The sequence below is a fragment of the Balaenoptera physalus genome (assembly GCF_965194825.1).
Source record: "Balaenoptera physalus genome assembly, chromosome: 9".
NCBI classification, from domain to species: domain Eukaryota; kingdom Metazoa; phylum Chordata; class Mammalia; order Artiodactyla; family Balaenopteridae; genus Balaenoptera; species Balaenoptera physalus.
Genome location: NC_138888.1, coordinates 97395920 through 97419562, shown reverse-complemented (window position 1 = coordinate 97419562; position 23643 = coordinate 97395920). Strand labels below are relative to the sequence as shown.

The following is a 23643-nucleotide window of genomic DNA, read 5'->3' as shown; positions in this document are numbered from 1 at the left end:
TTGTCTAAACCCGAGATATAGCATATGGCCAAGCTTCAGTCTGCCTTGTTCCAAAGTCAGACCTCTTTCCATAAATCAAGTTATCTCCAATTTACTTTATAAATAATAAATCTTTTTTATTATTCTTGTGCATGATAATCTACACAATTATTTATCAGTAAAGGTAATGCCAAAAATTCAGACAATTTCCATAAAAAATGAATGACAGATAATTTTAATGCAGATGTAACAATGTTCTTGAAAGTTATTTTTATAATGTTCAGAAATTACAGCAAAATTTATAATAAAAAAGTATTTAAAAAGCTGCATAAAAATGAAAATAAATTACAGTGAAAAAATGATCAGTTTGTATGTAATAGCATTCTATATACAAACTGAAATTATTTTCTAAACTGAATGAAAATATTTCTCTCAGTACCAAAAACTAACTTATGTCATGCCTAAGTAGCACTTACTAACTGGAGAATTTAGTACAAGAATATTTAAGCAAATGACAGGATTCTGCAGTGGCTACTGAGGCTAGTTCATTTGCAGAAGAGGTTCTCTGAGCCAAAGCTGGGTTTTTTCTAAGTGCTGGACCAGCCAAGTTTTAGACAAGTTTTTCTGTCCTTGAGTTAATTGATATGATGTAATTGATTTCTGAGCCAGAAACCAAGATTATTTCCAAGACAAGAGAAAGAATCATGATCTCTTTCAAACTGATTTATAAGTCAGGGCTATAACTTTCTCAGTAGACTAAGGATTGAGAGCTTTGAGTTTCTATAGCAGGTTTGAGTTTCTATAGTAGGTTTGTTTCTTCACAAACAAACCTAAAAGACATTTTACCTGTATCTCAGTATTTTCATCTTTAAAATGGGCATATTTTTCTAAGGAAGTCCTCTGATCTTTGAAACTATTGAATGTAGAATTGCTGAGGAAGCCATTTGGGATAAATGCTTAGAGATGAAAAATAAGAAGGGAAGTAAGTGGGCAGAGAGAGACAGCGAGAGAGAGAGAGAGAGAGAGAGAGAGAGAGAGAAAGCGAAGTAACAGGTGAATTTCAAAAGGAATTTATCTATGGAAATAAGAATTTCTCTATCAAAACAGAGACTTGCACATTTCACTTAAATGTTATCTTTTCAGGAAATTAAAGCATTTTGCTATTTTCAGAAGCTACCACTAGAACACTAAATAATTAGAAAAGGTGGCTTAAAATTTATGAAAAGTGTTTATAGGGACAGGAGGCAGGTAATATAGAGGTCAATTTTAGGAGTAATATAGCAGATTAATCAACACTCTGACATTCTTTAACTCAACTTCACAGATAAGTCCAAGATGATCCTTGTTCTTCTTGATAAGGCTGAACCTTAATGGTGAAAACTCCTTAAATCCAGTCTCAACAAGAAGGACACAATCAGGGCCTTGAAGGGCACTCTGTAAGCACAAAGGCATAAAGTGTTTGAAACATCAGAACCACAAATTACTTGAATCTAATTTTCAGGTGTACAAGAGGCCATTGTAACATGAGCGCTACAAGAAATGGAAAAAGTGAGATGTACTGCAGAACTTTGGATGGACTTAAAGCATGTGATGGATGAATGGAGAAGGGCGGCCAAGGAGCTGTTAAGTGAGGACTGAAGCCCGAGCCAGAATCTTGGCAGCCAACAAGTGAAGACATCAGCAGATTCTGAAAAGATTAAACAGATCACAATGAGAGGATACTCTGGTGATAAGGTTTCCCCGATAACTGGTGATAAACAGGATTTCTCAGATTATGAATGTCTAAACAAAGAGCAGGGAGACTATCAGCAAATCGCTTATTGTTATTATTATTTGTTTGCTTTTGTTGTTGTCATTTTGTAATGAATGGAGACCTGATCGTTTCTCTGCTAAGAATCATTTTTCTTGGCTCTCCTGTATACTAAATTAAAATGAACTTCTTAGCATGCAGTTATAAGCCCTCCATGATCTGGCTGGCTCTGACCTGCCTTCCCAACTCTTGACCTGACTACCACCTCACCCATTCTCCATTACCCTCTGCAACGTTGACCTGGTCAGTGCTCACTGGAAAAGTTCTCTCACTGACCACCTCTAGGCACTTCTTTCTCAGAGCATTTCTTTCATTTTCTTATGCCTTCTTCTGCTTTTTTTCCCCTAATTTCTAATAACCATTTGAAACCTCTGGCATGAAATCTTCCTTGATTCTTCCCCAAAGAAATTATCCTACATCTTTCGTTCCATTGTGAGACTTTGGTTTCTGATTATAGCACCTTAGAGATGATCCCCATATATTTCCTTCTGACAGACTTTGTGCAGCTGTCAGTCTCTCCACATGGGCTGTGTTTTGCTTAAGGCATGACTTGCCTTGTTTGTCTCTCCATCCCCAAACGCATAATAAACATGTCTGCCTGATTTTTGCTTCAATTGGTATGGAAGACTTTTGGTTTAGGAGATGACAACTTAAACTGGAAGAGCAAGAAGCTATGGTTACTATTATGGCTTTGATTTGTCATGCTGTAATCACAGCATGTGGCAAAATATTAAGCACGCAAGGTGACATCAATGTTTCCAAACCCTTAGAAAGCAGACCAGGGTGTATGCATGTGTGTGCAATTGAAAAAATTGAACTAGTACTTTTTATTGACGTTTTCTACAATAAAAATTGTTGTTTAAAACATAAAATGAACTGAACAAAACAGATTGACAGAGTATTATTCCTGTGCCTATTTCTACCCTGACGACGTGAATTTAGGCAAGCTATCAGCCTTTTTGAGATTTACTTTCTTCTGTTATGGAATAAAGGTGTTGCAGCAAAGGTGATCTCCAAGCTACAGCTCAGCTTTATAGCTCCATGATTCTGTTATACCCCATACTAACAGAAGTAGCAACTTATGACCTATTTTCATCTTCTTGGTTTGTGTATCATATAAACGCTCATGTCTATCATTCCTGATTAGAGGGGTTTGGTTAGGAAGAGTAATGGGCTGGGCATGTGGATGATGACAGCCAGCCCCCACCTAATAGTCCTCGGGAGAATGAGGGTCATCCCTGAGTATTCAAGGCATTGACTGAAAGAGACATTTAGGGTGTCCAAGCTGGATGAGGGAAAGTGCTCTCGTCTGGCACTAGGCCTGTTCTGTCTTAGTTCAGACTGCTAGAACAAAATGTAACATACCGAGTGGCTTAAACAATGAGACATATATTTCTTACAGTTATGGAGGCTGGGAAGTCCAAGATCAAGGTGCTGGCAGATTTCATTCCTGGTGAGAGCTCTCTTTCTGGCTTTCAAATGACCCTTTCCTGCAGTGTCTCTTTTGGTAGAGAGATAGATAGAGACAGAGAGAGAGAGAGAGAGCTGGTCTCTCTTCCTCTTCTTGTAAGGGCACCAATCCCATCATTGGGGCCCCACCATCGTAACCTCATTTAAACTAATTACCTCCCAAAGGCCAGATTTCCATGTGTCATCACGTTGGGGGGTTAGGGCTTCAACATATGCATTTTGGGGGGACACAAGCATTCAGTGCATAACATTCCACGATCATTTCCTTTGGATTAATCAGAGTCCCAGGACTAGGGGGTTGTAATTAAAACAGAAAAACCAGGTAACTGAGGAGGTTTGGTGGGACGTCAAGAACCCAGGGTGAAGCTGCTGCATCTCACCCGCAGATGGCAGTAAGGCTGTCTGCAGCAGATTCTCTAAACGTGTGAGCCCCATACAATATTGAGATTGGTTGCTTTAGGGCAATGACCAGTGAATCAAGAGGCCAAGTAGGAATGTGGAGGCATTCTAGTTCTGAGACTTTGCATTCACCTTCCCCACTGAGCCAGAGACTCAGCAAGAAAGAGGTTCAACTTTCCAACAAATGTGCAGCACCAGTGAGCAAAGCAAAAGGAAAATCAATGTTATTTTTGATCAACTTTTTAATCAACTCTTTTGATTTTTTTCCTGCTCTATTATTCATCTGTGCTGGTAGCACTTAGGGCAAAGGATGATAAAACATTTATATGGATGATTTTATGGTTGCTTTCAGCTCTAATTTTCTATATCTTTAAATACAAATAGAGTTTAATAGAAGAGTAGAGGAGTTGTGCTTTTGGCAGCATAATTAAATTTACTGGAGCTGTGAAATTTGGTCTTTACAAGTGGGACAGAATAATGAGGGAGGTGAGTTAAAATAAGGCTGAATATAAGAGAGTTGCCTTGTATACACCACACTCTAAAACCTGATAGCTCTTTACTTCTATATGAAGTAAAATGCACTTATTCAGAACATGAGTTTTAAAAGTGTTTTTAAAGAAATCTCTTATTTATGTCCTTGAAACATAAAAAGACCTCACTTTGGAGGAAAAAAAAACTGAGTAATATTTTGTGCTTATGGTGTGTATGTCTATAAAACTTAAAAAAATAAACCTATTCCAAGAGATTAAAGACTTAAGAAAACTTCACCCCTTCCATAACAATGCAGTGTCATATTTTTATTCTTGGTCCCATGTCTGACTTGATTTGTGAGTTACCGTTTGTTAAAGACTTCAGATATCCTGGACACCCAGAAGTTGTTTCCATGTTCTATAGTCAGCATGTGAAATGTTATTTAAAGCCCACATTTTTCTTTTAAATATTACCCCGTGGTTTCAGTTCTACAGAGGTCGAATTTCAACCCAACTCCTTGGACTTCCAGGCCTGGAAACCTTTTAGCACACTCTGTCTCTGTTTCCATCTCCTGAAAAAGTTGTCTCTGCAGACAGAGGTTTGGCATCTGCATACTTCCCTCACATATTATATATGACTTATGGAACCTGGGGAAACCAAAAAGCCTCATGGATGGAAAACATGGAATGTATAAGAATCCCCGGATATCTGCATTCAGTTGTTTAGTATTTCTTCATTAATGAAGTTAAAATTTAGAAATTAAAACTCAAAATCAGATGTTTTAAAGAGGGTTAGAACATAACACATTTATTTATTTATTTTTATTGGAATATAATTGACATACAATATTATATTAGTTTTAATTGTATTGTACGGTGATTTGACCCTTACATTATGAAATGATCACCACGATAACTCTAGTAACCATCTGTCTCTATACAAAGTTATTACATTGTTATTGACCATATTCCTTATGCTCTATGTTACATCCCAGTGGGTTAGTTATTTTAGAACTGGAGGTTTGTACTTCTTAATCCCCTCCACTTATTTCACCCATCTCCCCACCTCACTCTCCTCTGGCAAGCACCCATTTGTTTTCTGTTTCTATGAGTCTGTTTTTGTGTTGTTTTGTTTGTTGGTTTGTTTTGTTTTCTAAATTCCACATATAAGTGAGATCATATGGCATTTGTCTTTCTGATTTATTTCACTTAGCATAATATCCTCTAGATCCATCCATTTGTCTTAAATGGCAAGATTTTATTTTTTATGGCTGAGTATTATTCCATTATATTTCCAAGCAATAACATTTCTTCTTTATCCATTCATCTACTGATGGTCACTCAAGTTGTTTCTATCTCCTGGCCACTGTATATAATGCTGCAGTGAACATCAGAGTGCATATATCTTTTCAAATTTTTGTTTTTGTTTTCTTCAGGTGAACTCATACAATGCAACATCAAAAAATCAAACAAGCTGATTAAAAAATGGGCTGAGAACATGAAAAGACATTTTTCCAGAGAAGACATATAGATGGCCAACAGGCATAGGAAAAGATGCTCAACATCACTAATCATCAGGGAAATGCAAAGGAAAACCACACTGCTGTATCACCTCATACCAAGTCAGAATAGCTATCATCAAAAAAAACAAGAAAAGACAAGTGTTGGCAGGAATGTGAAGAAGAGGGAACACTCATGCGCTGTTGGTTGGATTGTAAATTTGTGCAGCCTCTATGGAAAACAAGATGAAGATTCCCCAAAAACTTAAAAATAAAACTGCCATATGATCCAGCAGTTTCACAACAAAATGTACTTAAAAAGCTAGGGAATTCATTGTGGAATTACAGGACAAATCTTGAAACCTGTGCTACAGTGTATGTCAAAGCATGTTTTCTGAATGATCAGATTTTTTTTTCTGGTCATCCCAAGTCAGTTCTAGATTTGATATAGTCCTATATTTTTGCCACATTAGGTGAAAACTCAGTTTATTATTGCTGTTTTGGCTCCGTAGTGGTAAAATACTGGATACAAAACCCCCAGAGTCCAGATCTACTCATGGTTGAATAAGCAATTCAGTGTGTGACAGATTCTATTCAGCATGTTACATAGCAAGGTTTGGTAACCTGAGAGTAAGCACTGAAAAAGTCAATTGTGTTTATGATTGGAAATGGAAGTACAGTAGTATTTTCAATTATCTCAAAGGTTATATTCAATATTTTAAAGTGCATAATTCCATTTGCTGTCTTTATTAAGTTTTATGACATAGTTTTTTTTTACTTAGGGACAACTGATGATAAAACATTATTGGAATGATTTTGAAGCTTCTTCCAGCTCTAATACAATATATTAAAAAATAAGAGAATTGCCTTATATATACGACACTCTAAAACCTGATAGTACTTTACTTCTATATTAAGCAAAATATACTTATTTGGAACATGATTTCGAAATTCCTTCTATTCATTACTTCTTTTCTTATATTTTCTGTTTTATATGTTATATATGTGTATATATATATATACTTATCTCCTAGATATATTATCTAGCTCCTAGCATTTTTAATAACAAAAACACTTAAGGCTATGAATTTGCTTTTGGGAAAATCTTTGACCATATATTCTGTTTCTTATATAAATTGTTTTCTAAAAATTATTTTCTAAATATCCTATAATTGCAGCATAATTTCCTATTTCCTCCAAAAACTCTTTATGTAAGATTTTCTTATTTTTGAAAATTTAATTTCCAGGTCTTCCGTGGTGGCACAGTGGTTGAGAATCTGCCTGCTAATGCAGGGGACACGGGTTCGAGCCCTGGTCTGGGAAGATCCCACATGCCGCGGAGCAGCTAGGCCCGTGAGCCACAACTACTGAGCCTGCGCGTCCGGAGCCTGTGCTCCGCAATGAGAGGCCGCGATAGTGAGAGGCCCGCGCACTGCAATGAAGAGTGGCCCCCGCTTGCCACAACTAGAGAAAGCCCTCGCACAGAAACGAAGACCCAATACAGCCAAAAATAAATAAATTAATTAATTAATTAAAATGAATAATGCTAAAAAAAAATTTAATTTCCATATAATTAGTCTTTTATATTCTAATTTATTTTTACCTACTTGTTCTGTGTACTGCTACATTGTTTCCACTGTATTTCTTGTATTTCTAAATATTTAAAAATTTTTGTTCAATTTTAATGCTACATTATCCATAAAATTTGATCACTGTTGTAGACATAGTTATAGATTTTATATAAAATAATATAAAAAATAAAAAAAACTTATCCTTGCTTATTTCACCTGAATCCTACTTGACCAGCTACTCCTTTTGAGATTCCTACTTTATTTTGTATTTTCTTCAAATGTATTTTCAGAATATTTTACTTTGAAACATTCCAAAAAACATATTTTAGATTGTCTGTTTTACAAAACACATGGTTAGAGAATTTTTTTTGTTGGGGAGCTCAATCTAAGAGTCCTCATCTTTTCATAGAGGAATTAAAACATTTGTATATATTGTGGTAACAGATATATCAATTTTTACTGAAATCAATTTATTCATAATTTTTATACTCCTTTTTTGTTCCCTGTGTTTTGTCTCTTTTATGTTATAAGCTAAGTTTTTTCTTTCTCTTTTGAAGTTTTCCAATAGTAATGTAAAAGAAATTGTCCTGTTTCTATTCTTTGTTACCCTTAAGTGTTTGAAAAAAGTATTGTACTAATCTTTCAATTATTAGCTGATTCCTATTTCATTTATCACTTGAGAATGTTATCACTTGCATTTCTCATTTGTTTTTCCTGCTTTTGTTAGTATAATCCCACATCCGAAATGAAGTTTTTAATTATTGGGTTTTGCAATTTATGTCTTCTCTTACAATTTTTCAAAAACATTTGAATAATTTTATAATTATATTCATATTCACAGAGACAATTTAGTTTTAATTTCATAATTAAGCAGTTTTAGTGTTCAGTATATATTTAAGAAACATCTTCAACTTGGGCCCACTGGTAGAATATTTCTTTAATTCTTATATATCTGAGAATGCTTATCATTTTCTTCAAAAATTAGAAAAACACAATTTCTGGGTTAAAAAAATACTGGTTTATAAACATTTTTACTCAAAACTCCTCAGTCATTCATCTATCTGTTTCAATTTTTTATGTAATAAGAAGTAAATAAGAAGCAGCTTTTTTTTTTCCAACTAATATTTTGTATTTTTCTGGCTTGGATGCCTATATTTATTTTCCTTGAAATAATACAAAAATAATTAGATTAAGAATGGGATACTGAATAGACTATAAAACCTTTACACTATGAAAAGGAATCAAATTCTCATCCAAGTTGTGGAATCTTATATTAAGAAAATAAAGTCAAAAAGGAGGAAAATGTATAATTAAGCAGAATTGCATTTAGCCAGTTGACCTTAATTACAAGCCTGAAAATGTGTTAAATGAGTCCAAGAGAAGTGATTCCTGGAAAGAACAATGAAGAAAAAACAGCTGAGTTTTCTTCCTTTATTTATGTACTCTGGAGTGCAACAGGTATGGGATCCCACGTGCTAGGCTGTGTGCCAGGTGCTTGTTATGTGTTCTTTTCCTCAGAAAGTTAATACCATAATAGAGGGAGACACGTCTTTAAACAAGTGTGAAAAAAAATGAAAATATTGTCAATGTGATAATAAAAGCCTATCAGGGATAGTATTAGACCCAAAGGAAAGAGCACAGTCAGTTCTGAGCTAGCAGGTCATAGATCTCAGGGAAACTAGTGACTATGCCTGAGGTTCCTGCCCCATCCCATTTCCTTAAGAGAAATGTTGCTCCTGATGATGCCCAATGCTTCAAAAATGAAACCAGGGTTGTCTGTGCTCCATGGATTTAATCAACACGATACCATGGTTGAGGGATTCGGTGACACAATTCGGGAAAACATGTTTGTTTTGGTTTGATTTTTTGCTTTATTTTGTTTTGTTTTATTCTGTTATTGGAAACAAATTGTATCCACATTTCTAAAGGCAGAGAGGACAAAGGAAGGGAGGACTCGTGATCCATATGAAACCACAAATAAAATAATTTTAAAATGTTTGTTTTGCACTTTTTGCTTTGTTTTTTATTGTAAAAATCTGCCAGTATTAAGAAAACATTTATTGGAATTAGTGAGAGGAGAAAATGTCTCATTGAAGTGTTCATTGGAAGAATTCAACTGAATGTTAACTGGACGAGCTCACATAAGTCAAAAGGTGGGGGAACTGATTGACTTATTCTGTCCCCAAACATAGGTAGAAGTATACAAATTATGGTATAATCATTTAAAATTTGAAATTATCCTTTTTGTTTTCATAAACATTATGCCCAGTTAACTAACCCGAAAGTTAAACCACATGTAAGCAACTATTCCTTTGCTGTAACCTGTGTGTTCTAACCCTTTCTCAAACCAGGTCTATGATTTGGCACTTCCATATCATCAATGGTCTTCTGTTCTGGCTCTGTGTTCCCAAGACCTGGGAAGCTTTGTAAACAGCAGAGCCTGCTCCCCCACCCACTTCCAAAAAGAAAACAAAAAAAAAAAGATTCTAATTTAACAGGTCTGCTCAGAGACCTGATAAGGGTATTAAAAAATTCCTCCTATTTATGAGGCTGTAAGGCACAGCCACTGACCTACTGAGAACCACTAACATTTAGAAAGGGAATGAATACCTCCAAGAAAAAGGAAAAAGAAGGATGGTGATATGATGTAATTTTACTATTGGTTTTAGCATCTGGCTATTACTATTATTACTACCAGTCTATAATTAATATTAGTATTTCTTTTGTACTTAGAGACTGTGAAGGTATATTAAATTATATAAAATATAGTGGGGCTTTTTTTTTTTTTTTTAGTTTTCTTCAAGGAGCTTATATCTATCAAGGAATAAATGTAAAAAATTCTATTCTATTCTATTCTGTTCTATTCTATTCTATTCTATTCTATTCTATTCTATTCTATTCTATGTTTAGAGTAGAATGTATGAAGTGCCATTGTTCTACAGTAGTTAATTTAGTTCACGGGGTAGAGGTGAGGTTGAACGAATGCTACAGAAACAAAAGGGGGCATTTCAGTCAGACTTTATTGGTTAGAATTTTCTATGTAAGAAAAGGAGGAATTGGGAAGAGGTTGAATACTGGCATCCAGATGAAGAAAGCAACACAGGTGTTTGTTTGATCCATTATAGTGAGGGAGGAAATTGAAATTTAGACTAATCAGATGGCTTACCAAAGACAGTATTTGCTGTCAGAGCCAATATTCCCCTTCTCCTTTTTTTAAAAAGAAATTTCCTGTTTTAGTGGTCTTTTCACTGAACTATGTCACTAAGGACTGGGAACCACCCAAGTCTCAAGAACCTTTTCTCTACTTGCTAAGTTTTCTAGCCTTTTAAAAAAAATGTATTTTAAGGAAATACAGAGAAATAGATGGCATTTTATGAAGATATGTTGGTCTTGTTAAGACGTTCAGTTTAAACAACAATTCAATAATTAATCAATACTATTGTTATTTTGAGAAAATAGAAGCTCATTTTGGGAAATAACTTGCAATTGGGAAGCTGTAGATTACTTGATGTTGTTTAAAATTGTGCTTATACTAGAAAATATATAATGTACTTAAAATCTTCATGTAGGCAAATAACTCTTTAAATTCCCTTTTCTGTATTACTTTTTATTCAATGAAATAATTTTATTTAGGTCTCTGTATCAACTGTATGAAAAGTTGATCTAGAACTGATTTTAGTGCCAGATTCTACAATGAACTTATTGACAAGGAATAATATTTTGAATTTAGTTTTTGAATTTTAAAAATTTGCCCAGTGTTTTTTTGAAGTAGATTTGTCCTTTGAAGAAACAAAGGCATCCATATACTTGAGATGAGAAAAAGAATTATGCAATAGAAATGATTACTCTTACAGAATGAATTGTGGAATATTTAAAATGAAGTGTATGTACTTTGGATAAGTATATTGTGAAGAGTGAGTTTTGTAGCTGATCTTTCAAAGGTATTTGGGTTTAAATCCCAGATTCATCACTCTATGTGAACCTGGATTAGCATTTAAAATTTCTAAGCCTATCTCCTCAACCTTAATAAGAATTACATATGATTATTTTGAGGATTTAAATCCATGCCTGGTACATAGTTAGAGCTTAAGAAAGATCAACGATCTGTTTCTCTTCTCCTTTGTTTTGTCTTCTGGAAGAAGGTTCTGATATCAGTTTCTGTTACAACTTGTGGTTATGAAGGGAAAGGAATAGTAACGACTCCTTTTCTGTGACCCACCAAGTTGGTATTCACAGTCAGCTGGCAAAACTATCACTGTGTTTGTTTGCACCATTGGAAGTATTGCTAATGCACCAGTTTTAAACATCTGTCAGCTCTGGGCACCAACAGCATGGCTACAGTTGTTAAGTCTTGGTCAAGTTCAAACATGCATTTAAAGCAATGTCTGAATGAGTGATTTAATACAACTCTTTATAAATACAACAGAATACATTCATTAGAAATGGCTGACTGAGAAAGGCAAATATTGCATGGTATCACTTATATGTGGAACCTAAAAAAGCTGAACTAATAGATATGAGACTGGAATGGTGGTTACCAGGGGATGGAAGGTGGGGAAAAAGGGTAATTGTTGGTCAGAATACAAACTTCCAGATATAAGCTGAATAAGTTCTGGGGATCTAATGTACAGCATAGTGATTATAATTAATAATACTGTATTATGTTCTTGAAAGTTGCTAAGACAGCAATTATTAATATAATTTAATATTCTCACCACAAAAGGGAACGGTAGTTATATGATGTGATGTAAATATTAACTAATGCTATGGTGGTAATTATTTTGCAATATATATGTGTATCAAGTCAACACGTTGTACATCTTAAACTCACAATACTGTATGTCAATTATATCTCAATACAGCTGGAAAAGAAAAAAAAAGAAAAAAGAAATGGCTGATCCACTTCGTAGATGAATAACTATATGTTAATTACCATAGTGTTTTAAGCATAATTACAAATAGCAAAACACATTTTAAAAACCTGATGGTGGGGTTCTGATATGAATTTATAATTCATCCTCTCTAGAAATTGGTAAAACTTCTATTTCAATATAAAGCTGAGGTGTTTGTTTTGTTTTGTTTTGTTTCCTGGAATGACTGCAACTTTGCTGCTTCTTTACTCTTCTTAGTTTGGATGATTCCCCGCTCTGTGTCTCACCCTATTTTTCCTCTTCCCCGGACTGTGCTACAGTCATTTTCTTATACTAATTTATTCACTAAATTTTTACCAAGTCCCTATTATGTATCAAGCACTACTCTAGGCATTGGAATGCAATGCAAAAGGAATGACAAAACCCCTGTACCCATAAGAATTTATAGAGCAGGAGACAGAAAACAAAATCCATACATAGTTGTTTCAGGCAGTTCTCTGTGCTGCATAGAGAAACAAGTACTGTAAGGAGTTGGGCAGAGAGAGTGAGGTTGTTGTGGTTTAGTGGGATATTTGGAGGTCTCTGTGAGAGGACACTCCTTGACTAGAGACCTGCTATAAAGTCTGGGTGTTAAAGGAAAACTACAGAGAACTTTTATTCTCTATCTGCGATTACCTTAGATTTCAAAGAGTCTTTATCAAATATCAGACCAAAAAATTGCTTTCTAAAATATATTATGGGGGACTTCCCTGATGGCGCAGTGGTTAAGAATCCACCTGCCAATGCAGGGGACACAGGTTCGAGCCCTGGTCTGGGAAGATCCCACATGCCGTGGAGCAACGAAGTCCATGCGTCACAACTACTGAGCCTGCGCTCTAGAGCCTGCGAGCCACAACTGCTGAGCCCACGTGCCACAACTACTGAAGCCCACGCACCTAGAGCCCCTGCTCCACAACAAGAGAAGCCACCACAATGAGAAGCCTGTGCACTGCAATGAAGAGTAACCCTCACTCGCCGCAACTAGAGAAAACCCGCACGCAGCAATGAAGACCCAACGCAGCCAAAACTAACTAACTAAATTAATTAATTAAGAATAAAATAAAATATATGGTGTAAAGCTTGATAGCAAGTACTCACTACTGGACATGGCTTCACACTCTGTATTTGCCCCCCACCCCTTTTCTCACTGTCTCTTCCTCATCCTCTCTCTTCCCCTCTCTCCCTCCTTTCCCTCTCTTTTTTCCTTCCCTTTCTTTCCCTTCCCCTCTCCTCATATTTCTCTGGCTCCTGTAGACTTGGAATTCATTGATTATCCATTTCATAACTCCTGTTTATAGGATTTGCCATCAGTAAAGGAAGGATTTTAAAGGTGTGGTGGAAAAGACTGAAATATTTATTTCAGAAGTGACCAATATAGAAATAAATATAATTGACATGATTATCTAATTATAAATCTTTTAACTGCTCATTGTTTTGATACATTTTGGATTAAACTCAAATAAAATTTTAGTTTTGAAATTATAGGAACGATCTAGGGAGAAGAAAAATAAAAGCAAATTTCTGCACAAAGTCTAGTATTTTTAAAGGTTATCTACAGAAACTCTAGATATGTGTTTTCCTACAACATAAATAAAATAGATTTATCTTTTCTACCCACCATGACTATTTAATAAATATAGTGAAGGAAAAAGCTTATATATTAAAAAAATTTTTATTTTTCTATACTGACTCTATCAAGTCTATCCCAACTGTGTTTATTTGGAGGAAAAATAACTACACGAAATATGAAAAGTTCAGTAGGTAATTTAAGATTACCCAAGGTAGAGAAATGTTAACATTTATTGTATATCTGACACACACACAATAACATTTCTGTAATATTTATTTATTAAAACAAACCTAAGAGGTTATCCATGCCACTACTTTACAGATAAGGAGTTTCACAGGGTAACTTTCCCAAGGTTAGTTACATATCAGCCCCCTCAAAAGTCGGGATTTTTAAGGTCTTTCTAGATTGTAAAAAGCGTGCTCTATTCCTCGTAATATGTATCCTCCCTAGAAAAACAATCAGGCATGGATGGGGTGCTCAGAGAAGATAGGAGTAGACATGAAATATTGAATCAGCCAACTGCTATTTTTCCTAGAATTGACCCCAGATGTAGATAAAGATTCAGAGTTTCCATCAAAGTAGTATTTTAAATTGAGATGGTGAAACTTCATGCAAAATCATGTCAGTTATATTGACTCCCATTTTCTACAAATTAAGATAAAGGCATTTTTGCTTTTTTTACACTCCTTTCATGATCTACTAAAGACATTAAGAACACAATATTGAAATTTACTGTGGACTATTCCATTTTCACAATGACATCAATTCTTTAGCCTAATATTTAAATGCCAGATCAGCCCCTAGTAATGGAATTGTTGGCTGATATAAGAAATTGCTTAATTAATTTTACTCAAATTACTTTTATTTTCCATTGCAATATAAGTTAATAAAACGAAAAGGATGACACATTTAAACTCACTGTTCATTATGCAGGTGATAATGATCTTATATATAGAAAATTCTAAAGACTCAACCAAAAAACTGTTGGAACTAATCTATGAATTCAGTAAAGCTGCAGGTTATAAAATCAACATACAGAAATCAGTTGTGTTTTTATACATCAACAGCTAAATATCTGAAAAAGGAATAAAGAAAACAATTCCATTCACAATAGTATCAAAAGCCATAAAACACTTAGGAATAAATTTAACTAAAGAAGTGAAAGATTTGTACAATGAAAACTACAATACTTTGATGAAAGAAACTGAATAAGATACAAATGGAAAGATATCCCTTGTTTATGGATCAGAAGAATTTATATTAATAAAATGTTCATACTACACAAAGCCATCTATAGATTCAATGTAATCCCTATCAAAATTCCAATGGCATTTTTCACAGAAATAGAAAAAAAACCTTTAAATTTGTGTGAAGCCACAAAAGCTCTGAAATAACCAAAGCAATCTTGAGAAAGAAGAATGATGCTGAAGGCATCACACTTCCTGATTTTAAATGTGCTACAAAATTATAGTGAGCAAAGAGTATGGTACTGGCATAATAACAGATACATAGATCAATGAGACAGAATAGAGAATCCATAAAACTCCCTGCATATAAGGTCAGTTGATATTTAATAAGTGAGCTAAGAATACTCAATGGGGAAAGGATAGTCTCTTCATAAATGGTGTTGGGAAAACTGGATAACCACATACAGAAAAATGAAACTGGATCCCTATCTTATACCACTCACAAAAATTAACTCAAAATATTTTAAACCCTTAAAAATAAGACCAGAAACCATAAAAGTTTCAGAAGAAAACATATGGGGAAAGCCTATTAATCTTGGTAATATTTTTGAGGGTATGACACCAAAAGCACAAGCAACAAAATACAAAAAGCAACAAGTGGGACTACATCAAACTAAAAAGTTTCTGCACAGCAAAAAAAAACCCAAAAACAATCAGCAGTGTGAAAAGGCAACCTATGGAATGGAAGAACATATTTGCAAACCATATATTGTATAAAGAGTTAATTTCCAAAATATATAAAGACTCATCAGTTGATGAGGATGACGAAGATGAAGATGACGATGATGAAGATGATGAGAATGACAAAGATAAATCTGAAGAAGAAGCTATGGAGACTGCACCAGCCAAAGGAAAGAAAGCTCCAGCAAAGGCTGCTCCTGCGAAGGCAAAGGGCACTGCTGAAGATGAAGAGGAGGATGAGGAGGATGAGGAGGATGACGAGGAGGAGGAAGAAGAGGAGGAAGAAGAACCTGTCAAAGAAGCACCTGGAAAACGAAAGAAGGAAATGACCAAACAAAAACAGCTCCTGAAGCCAAGAAACAGAAAGTGGAAGCCACAGAACCAACTACATCTTTCAGTCTCTTTGTTGGAAACCTGAACTTCAGTACATCTTCTCCTGAATTGAAAACGGGTATCAGTGACCTTTTTGCTAAAAATGATCTTGCAGTTGTTGATGTCAGAATTGGTGTGTCTAGGAAGTTTGGCTATGTGGATTTTGAATCTGCTGAAGACCTGGGAAAAGCCTTGGAGCTCACTGGTTTGAAAGTCTTTGGCAATGAAATTAAACTTGAAAAACCAAAGGGAAAAGGCAATAAGAAAGATCGAGATGCGGGAACACTTTTGGCTAAAATCTGCCTTATAAAATTACTCAGGAAGAATTAAAAGAAGTGTTTGAAGATGCTGTAGAGATCAGATTAGTCAGCAAGGATGGGAAGAGTAAAGGGATTGCTTATATTGAATTTAAGACAGAAACTGATTCAGAGAAAAACTTGGAAGAAAAGCAGGGAACAGAGATAGATGGGCGATCCATTTCCCTGTACTATACCAGAGAGAAAGGTCAAAGTCAAGACTATAGAGGTGGAGAGAATAGCACTTGGAGTGGTGAATCAAAAACCCTGGTTTTGAGCAACCTCTCCTATAGTGCAACAGAAGAAACTCTTCAGGAAGCATTTGAGAAGGCAACGTTTATCAAAGTGCCCCAGAACCAAAATGGCAAATCTAAAGGCTATGCATTTATAGAATTTGCTTCATTTGAAGATGCTAAAGAAGCTTTAAATTCATGTAATAAAATGGAAATTGAGGGCAGAGCAATCAGGCTGGAATTGCAAGAACCCAGGGGATCACCTAATGCAAGAAGCCAGCCGTCCAAAACTCTGTTTGTCAAAGGTCTGTCTGAGGATACTACAGAAGAGACACTAAAGGAGTCGTTTGACGGCTCTATTCGTGCAAGGATAGTCACTGACCGGGAGACTGGATCCTCCAAGGGGTTTGGTTTTGTAGACTTCAACAGCGAGGAAGAGACCAAAGCTGCCAAGGAGGCCATGGAAGATGGTGAAGTTGATGGAAACAAAGTTAATCTGGACTGGGCCAAGCCTAAGGGTGAAGGTGGCTTTGGAGGCCAAGGTGGTGGCAGAGGTGGCCGAGGTGGATCTGGTGGCAGAGGCTGGGGAGGCTTTGGAGGGTGAGGAGGCAGAGGAGGAGGAGGAGACCACAAGCCACAAGGAAAGAAGAAGTTTCTTCTATCCCTGTCTTTCCCTCTTCCAGTTGAAAGAAAAGACTCTGGGGTGTTTACTCTGTTACCTGCTCAGTGACAGAACCTTCTGAGGACGTTCCAAGAGAGTATACAGCCCTGTGGTCTACTTGGAAATCCGTATAGATAACATTTCAAGGGAGATAATCCTGTTGGTGTTCACTAGATATTCGTATAAACTTTTTAAATAGATGAGTGATAGAGCTAACCCTTATCTTTAAGTTTTGAATTTATATTGTTTCCTCCCATGTACAAAACCATTTTTTTCCTACGGAATTTTTTGGTTTTGGTTTTTTTGTTTGTTTGTTTTTGGGTTTTTTTTTTTTTTTTTTTTTTTGCATTGTGGGGTTATAAAGGAAAGCAGAATGTTTTATCATGATTTTTGCTTTAGCAACTTTGGGACAAATTAAAAGTCCCAAAACTCATACAATTCATACAATAACAGAAAACTAATCTAACTGAAAAGTGGGCAGAGGAACTGAATAGGAAGTTCTTCGGATAAAACATGCAAATGGTCAACAGGTACATGAAAAGATGCTTGACATCACTAATTATCAGGGAAATGCAAATCAAAACCATAATGAGATATCACCTCACACCTGTTAGAACGGCTATTATGAAGAAGAGAAGAGATTAAAAAGTGTTGGCAAGGATGTAAAAACAAAACAAAACAAAACAAAACAAAAAACAAACCCATTAGCCTTTTGTACTGTTGGTGGGAATGTAAATTGTTTTGACCACTGTGGAAAACAGTATGAAATTTCCTCAAAAATTTTAAATAGAACTACCATATGATCCAGCAATTCCACTTCTGGGCATATATCCAAAAAAATGAAAACAGGAAATCAAAAAAGATATCTGCACCCCCATGTTTATTGCAGCATTATTCACTATAGTCAAAATATGAAAGCAACATAAGTCAACAGATGAATCAATAAAGAAAACATGGTATACACACATATATATGTGTGTGTGTGTATATATATATACATATATATATATATATATATATATATATATATATATATATATATGCACACACATATATGTACAATGGAATATTATTCAGCCAGGGGAAAGAAGAAAAGCCTGCTATTTTCGACAACATGGATGGACCCTGAGGGCATTACATTAAGTAAGATAAGTCAGACAGAGAAAGAGTTGTATGATGTTACTTATATGTAGAATCTATAAAAAGCTGAATTTACAGAAACAGAGAGTAGAATGGAGGATACCAGGAGCTGAGGGTAGCGGGGCAGGAATTGGGAAGATGTTGTTCAGAGGGTACCAACTATATATTTTCATAGTTTGTTGTAATTAATTAATTATTGATAATATTAATCTGTGCTATACATTTTCTTCTGTTGTTAATAAATAAAAATCCAAGAGCCAGCCATTATTTTATTTTCAGATGTTATATAATGCAGGACAAAAATAAGGAAAAGTAATCATCCCATTAGAGGTTTTCCTCAAGATTATTTTTTATTAATGTGCCTAATAGACATCATTAACTATGATTTCTGGCATTTTAAGATTAACAAAAGATATGTGAGACTCTGGATATGATGATAACCATTAAAATTTTTTAAATGTAACATTTTAGATAAACTAGAACCAAACAAAATATCCCGTCATTATAAAAAAATTTTTGCCTGGCACCATCATCTGTTAATAATGCCATTATAAACAAAGATGGTTGCCTGGGTACCAAAAATAGGAGACTTGGTTTGGTTAGGATGACAGCACAGTCACTCATGGATAGCATATGGTCACTGTGAAGAAATATTCAACCCCCCCCAAATAAACAAACTGGGGCAAGAAAACAAAAGAATGTTTTTAGGAAAATGAAAGTAATCTGGTAGTAAAGAGGATAAAGCTTCATTTAGTACAAGACATAATTGAAGTGTTAAAACATTAATATTGAGCAGACAGATGTGTACTTTGTGAAAAAGTTAGCTGCCAACTATAAATGTTTACTTGTGCAAGTACTATTTTAAATACTTTACCTTTAAGCCTCATCTATGAGCTAGCTACTATTATCTCCCCACTTTACAGACAAGGAAACTGAGGCACAAACGGTAAGTATCTTCCTCAGGCTTCCATGGCTAATAGATGATAGAGCTGGGAGTTGAACCCATGCAAAGAGGTTCTGGAATCCATGCACTTAAACAAAGTATTGTGAGATACTGAGGTTTGAGGGGAAATTAAGGTTCAATGATAGCGTACCATTTCAATGATATTTGACACTAAATTGTGCTTGGGTTATGCCACATTTGCTGTGAAGCTAGCCCTCATTTGAATTTATTTAGCACAAGTTGTGGCCATCCATAGGACCACTGATTCTACACAATAAATACTCATTACTATTATCATTAAGAAAAAAAACGTATTGGAAAACTTTTGGTCTCCACATCTTCAATTAAAAGGACACAAGTAAGTTCCAATCATACATCTCATCCAGAAAGGACTGGCAAGCTTTAACCACCAAAATTAGAGTCCACCCAGAATTTATAAGATTGGCATTTGGAAGAAAATGTAAATGTTCCGCTGTTTTATGCCACTCCCTTTGGCAAAATGCAACTTTTATTCTTGAAAATAATTATCTTTGCCAACGCTGCTTGCAAAAGTCATGTAGAAGTTAATAGAAATGACAGACAACATAGTTCACATAACTGAAGTGACTGTGGGATAATAGCAAAAGGTTATTAACAGGTATATTTTTAAAAATTTAGACAACATTCAAAGCAGCTAGATTTTTTTGGTTTATCCTTTCGTGCCTTTAAATTTAAACCTCATTTCACAAAAATCTACAAAGCAGTAAAACTGAATTAGAAGTAGTTTATTAAAGGGAATTTAGTATCATCAAACTATATATATACTCTTTATATGTACTATGAATATGGTAAAGAAAGATTATTTTTTAAAGCAAATTTAAAAGTCTACTGGGTAAGAATTTATTTTTATAATATTTTTTATTGTCGAAAATTATACCTTGTATAATACTGACCATTTTAACCATTTATAAGTGTATTATTCAGTGGCATTAAATACATTCTCAAACTTGTATAACCATCACCAGTACCTACACCTAAAACTTTTTCATCCCCCCCCCCAAAACCCCTGTACCCATTAAATGACAACTTTCCCCTCCTCTTCCCCCCAGTCCCAGGGACCTCTATTGTACTTTGTGTCTCTATGAATTTTACTGTTCTAGGTACTTCATATAAATGGAATAATATAATATTTGTCCTTTGTGTCTGGCTTATTTCACTAAGCATAATTTTTTTTTTAATTTAAGTATAGCTTACTTTCAATGTTATATTAGTTTCAGGTGTACAAAAAAGTGATTCAATAATTTTTAGATTATACTCCCTTTAAAGTTATAAAATATTGGCAATATTTCCTGTGTTGTACATTACACCCTTGGTTCTTATTTATTCTATACTTTATTCTTATTTATTCTTTCCCTCCCCCCATGACCTTCCCGTCCAGTAACTACTAGTTTGTTCTCTGTATCTATAAGTCTGCTTTGGCTTTATCACATTCATTCTTTTGTTGAATTTTTTAGATTCCACATATAAGTGAAAACATACAGTATTTGTCTTTCTCTGTCTGATTTACTTCACTTAGCTTAACCCACTCCAGGTCCATTCATGCTGCCACAAATAGCAAAAGTTCATTCTTTTTTATGGATGAGTAATATTCCACTATGTGTATATATACTTCCATATCTTAGCTATTGTAAATAATGAGGCTATGAACATTGGAGTGTTAAGGTGCATATATCTTTTTGAACTAGTGTTTTCATATTCTTCACTCATACACCCAGGAGTGGAATTGCTGGATATGATAGTTCTATTTTTAATTTTTTGAGGAATCTTTATACTGTTTTCCAAAGTGGCTGTACCAACTTACATTTCCACCAACAGTGAACTATGGTTCCCTTTTTCCCTCATCCTTGCCAAATTTATTATTTGCTGTATTTTTGATGATAACCATTCTGTCAGGTGTTAGGTGATAACTCATTTCAGTTTTGATTCACATTTCCTTAATGATTAGTGATGTTGAGGATCATTTCATGTGCCTGTGTTTTCTTTGGGAAAATGTCTATTCAGGTCTTCTGCCCATATTTTAATTGGATTGCTTGTTTTTTTCATATTGAGTTGTTCATATGAGCTCTTTATATATTTTGGATATTAACCCTTTATCAGACATATCGTTTACAAATATCTTCTATTTAGTAGGTTGTCTTTTCATTCTATTGATGGTTTTCTTTGCTGTTCAAAAACTTTTATACACAACATTGTAAATCAACTATACTATAACATAAAATAAAAATTAAATTTAAAAAAAGATTTTAGGTTTAATTAGGTCCCATTTTTTAATATTTGCCTTTGTTTCCCTTGTCTGAGGAGACAGAAGCAAAAAAAGTATTGCGTAGACCTATGTTAAAGAGTCTACTGCTGGGCTTCCCTGGTGGCACAGTGGTTAAGAATCCACCTTAACCTGCCAAGGCAGGGGACACAGGTTTGAGCCCTGGTCTGGGAAGATCCCACATGCCACGGAGCAACTAAGCCCATGTGCCACGACTACTGAGTCTGTGCTCTAGAGCCTGTGAGCAACAACTACTGAGCACACGTGCCACAACTACTGAAGCCTGTGTGCCTAGAGCCCATGTTCTGCAACAAGAGAAGCCACTGCAATGAGAAGCCCGCGCACTGCAACGAAGAATAGCCCACATTCGCTGCAACTAGAGAAAGCCTGTGGACAGCAACGGAGACCCAACACAGCCAAAAATAAATAAATAAAATTTTAAAAAAGTAAAAATAAAAACGAGTCTACTGCTTATGTTTTCTTCTAGGAGTTTATGGTTTCATATCTTATGCTTAGGTGTTTAATTTATTTTGAGTTTATTTCTGGTGTGAGAAAATGTTCCAATTTCATTCTTTTGTGTGTAACTGTCCAATTTTCCCAGCATCACTTACTGAAGAGACTATCTTTTCCCCATTGATATTTTTGCCTCCTTTGTCATACATTAATTGACAATAGATGTGAGGGTTTGTTTCTGGGCTCTCTGTTCTGTTCTATTGATTTATGTGCCTGTTTTGGTGCCAATGACATACTGTTTTGATTACTATGGTTTTGTAGTGTAGTGTCAAGTCAGGAAGCATGATACATCCAACTTTGTTCTTTTTTCTCAAGATTGCTTTGGCTTTTTGAGGTCTTTTGTGGTTCTATAGAAATTTTAAAATTATTTCTTCTAGTTTTGTGAAAAATGTCGTTGGTATTTTGATGGATTGAGTTGAATCTCTAGATTGCTCTATGTGGTATGGACATTTTAACAATATTAATTCTTCTAATCCATGAACAAGGGATGTCATTCCATTTATTTGTATTGTTTTCAATTTCCTTCATCAATGTCTTATAGTTTTCAGAGTATAGGTCTTTCACCTCCTTAAGTTTACTCCTATGCATTTTACTCTTTTTGATCCATTTTTAAATGGGATTTTTTTGCTTTCTCTTTGATATTTCATTGTTGTATAGAAAATCAACAGATTTCTATATATTAATCTTATACCCTGCAACTTTACTGAATTATTAATTCTAATTCTTTTTTGGTGGAGATCTTAAGGTTTTCTATATGTAGTATCATGCGATTTGCAAGTTGTGACAGTTTTACCTCTTGTCTTCCAATGTGGATGCTTTTTATTTCTTTTTCTTGTCTGATTGCTGTGACTAGGACTTCCAATACAATGTTAACTACAAATGGTGAGAATGGGCATCCTTGTTCCTAATTTTAGAAGAAAAGTTTTCAGTTTTTCACCATTGAGTGTAATGTAAGCTGTGGGTTTGTCATAGATAACCTTTATCATGTGGAGACATATCCCCTCTATACAAATTTTGTTGAGAGTTTTTATCCCAAATGGGTGTTGAATTTTGTCAGATGCTTTTTGTGTGTCTATTGAAATGTTCATGTTATTTTTATCCTTCCTTTTGTTAATGTGGTGCATCACATTAATTGATTTGGGGTACTGAACCATCCTTGAATCCCTGGAATAAATCCCACTTGATCATGATTATGATCCTTTTTATGTATTGTTGAATTTCATTTGCTAATATTTTGTTGAAGATTTTTGCATCTATATTCATTAAGAATATTGGACTGTAATTTTTTTTATAGTATCTTTATCTGGTTTTGCTATCAGGGTAATGATGGCCTCAGAATGAATTTGGGAGTGTTCCCTCTTAAATATTTTGGAATAGTTTAAGAAGGATAGGTATTAACTCTTCTTTTATATGTTTGGTAGAATTACCCTTTGGTGGGAGGTAGGGCTGGAGTAGGAGGGGCTAGAGTCAGAGTCAGGTGCAAGCTGAGGCTTCTCCTATGCTCAGTGGTGTCACTGTCCTGGTGCACTCTCATCAGCAATAGCAGCCTTCACCCTAGTGGAGAGCAGTGCTGGAGCAAG

The 23643-nt window shown here is 34.9% G+C and overlaps 1 pseudogene across 1 annotated transcript; it reads left to right on the top strand.

Annotated features, from left to right (window-relative positions):
* Window positions 1-10108: 10108 nt before the first annotated feature.
* LOC309667342 (nucleolin pseudogene) lies at window positions 10109-20574 on the top strand (annotated as a pseudogene). The gene has a single exon. The product of its transcript is annotated as a nucleolin pseudogene (transcript).
* Window positions 20575-23643: the final 3069 nt, after the last annotated feature.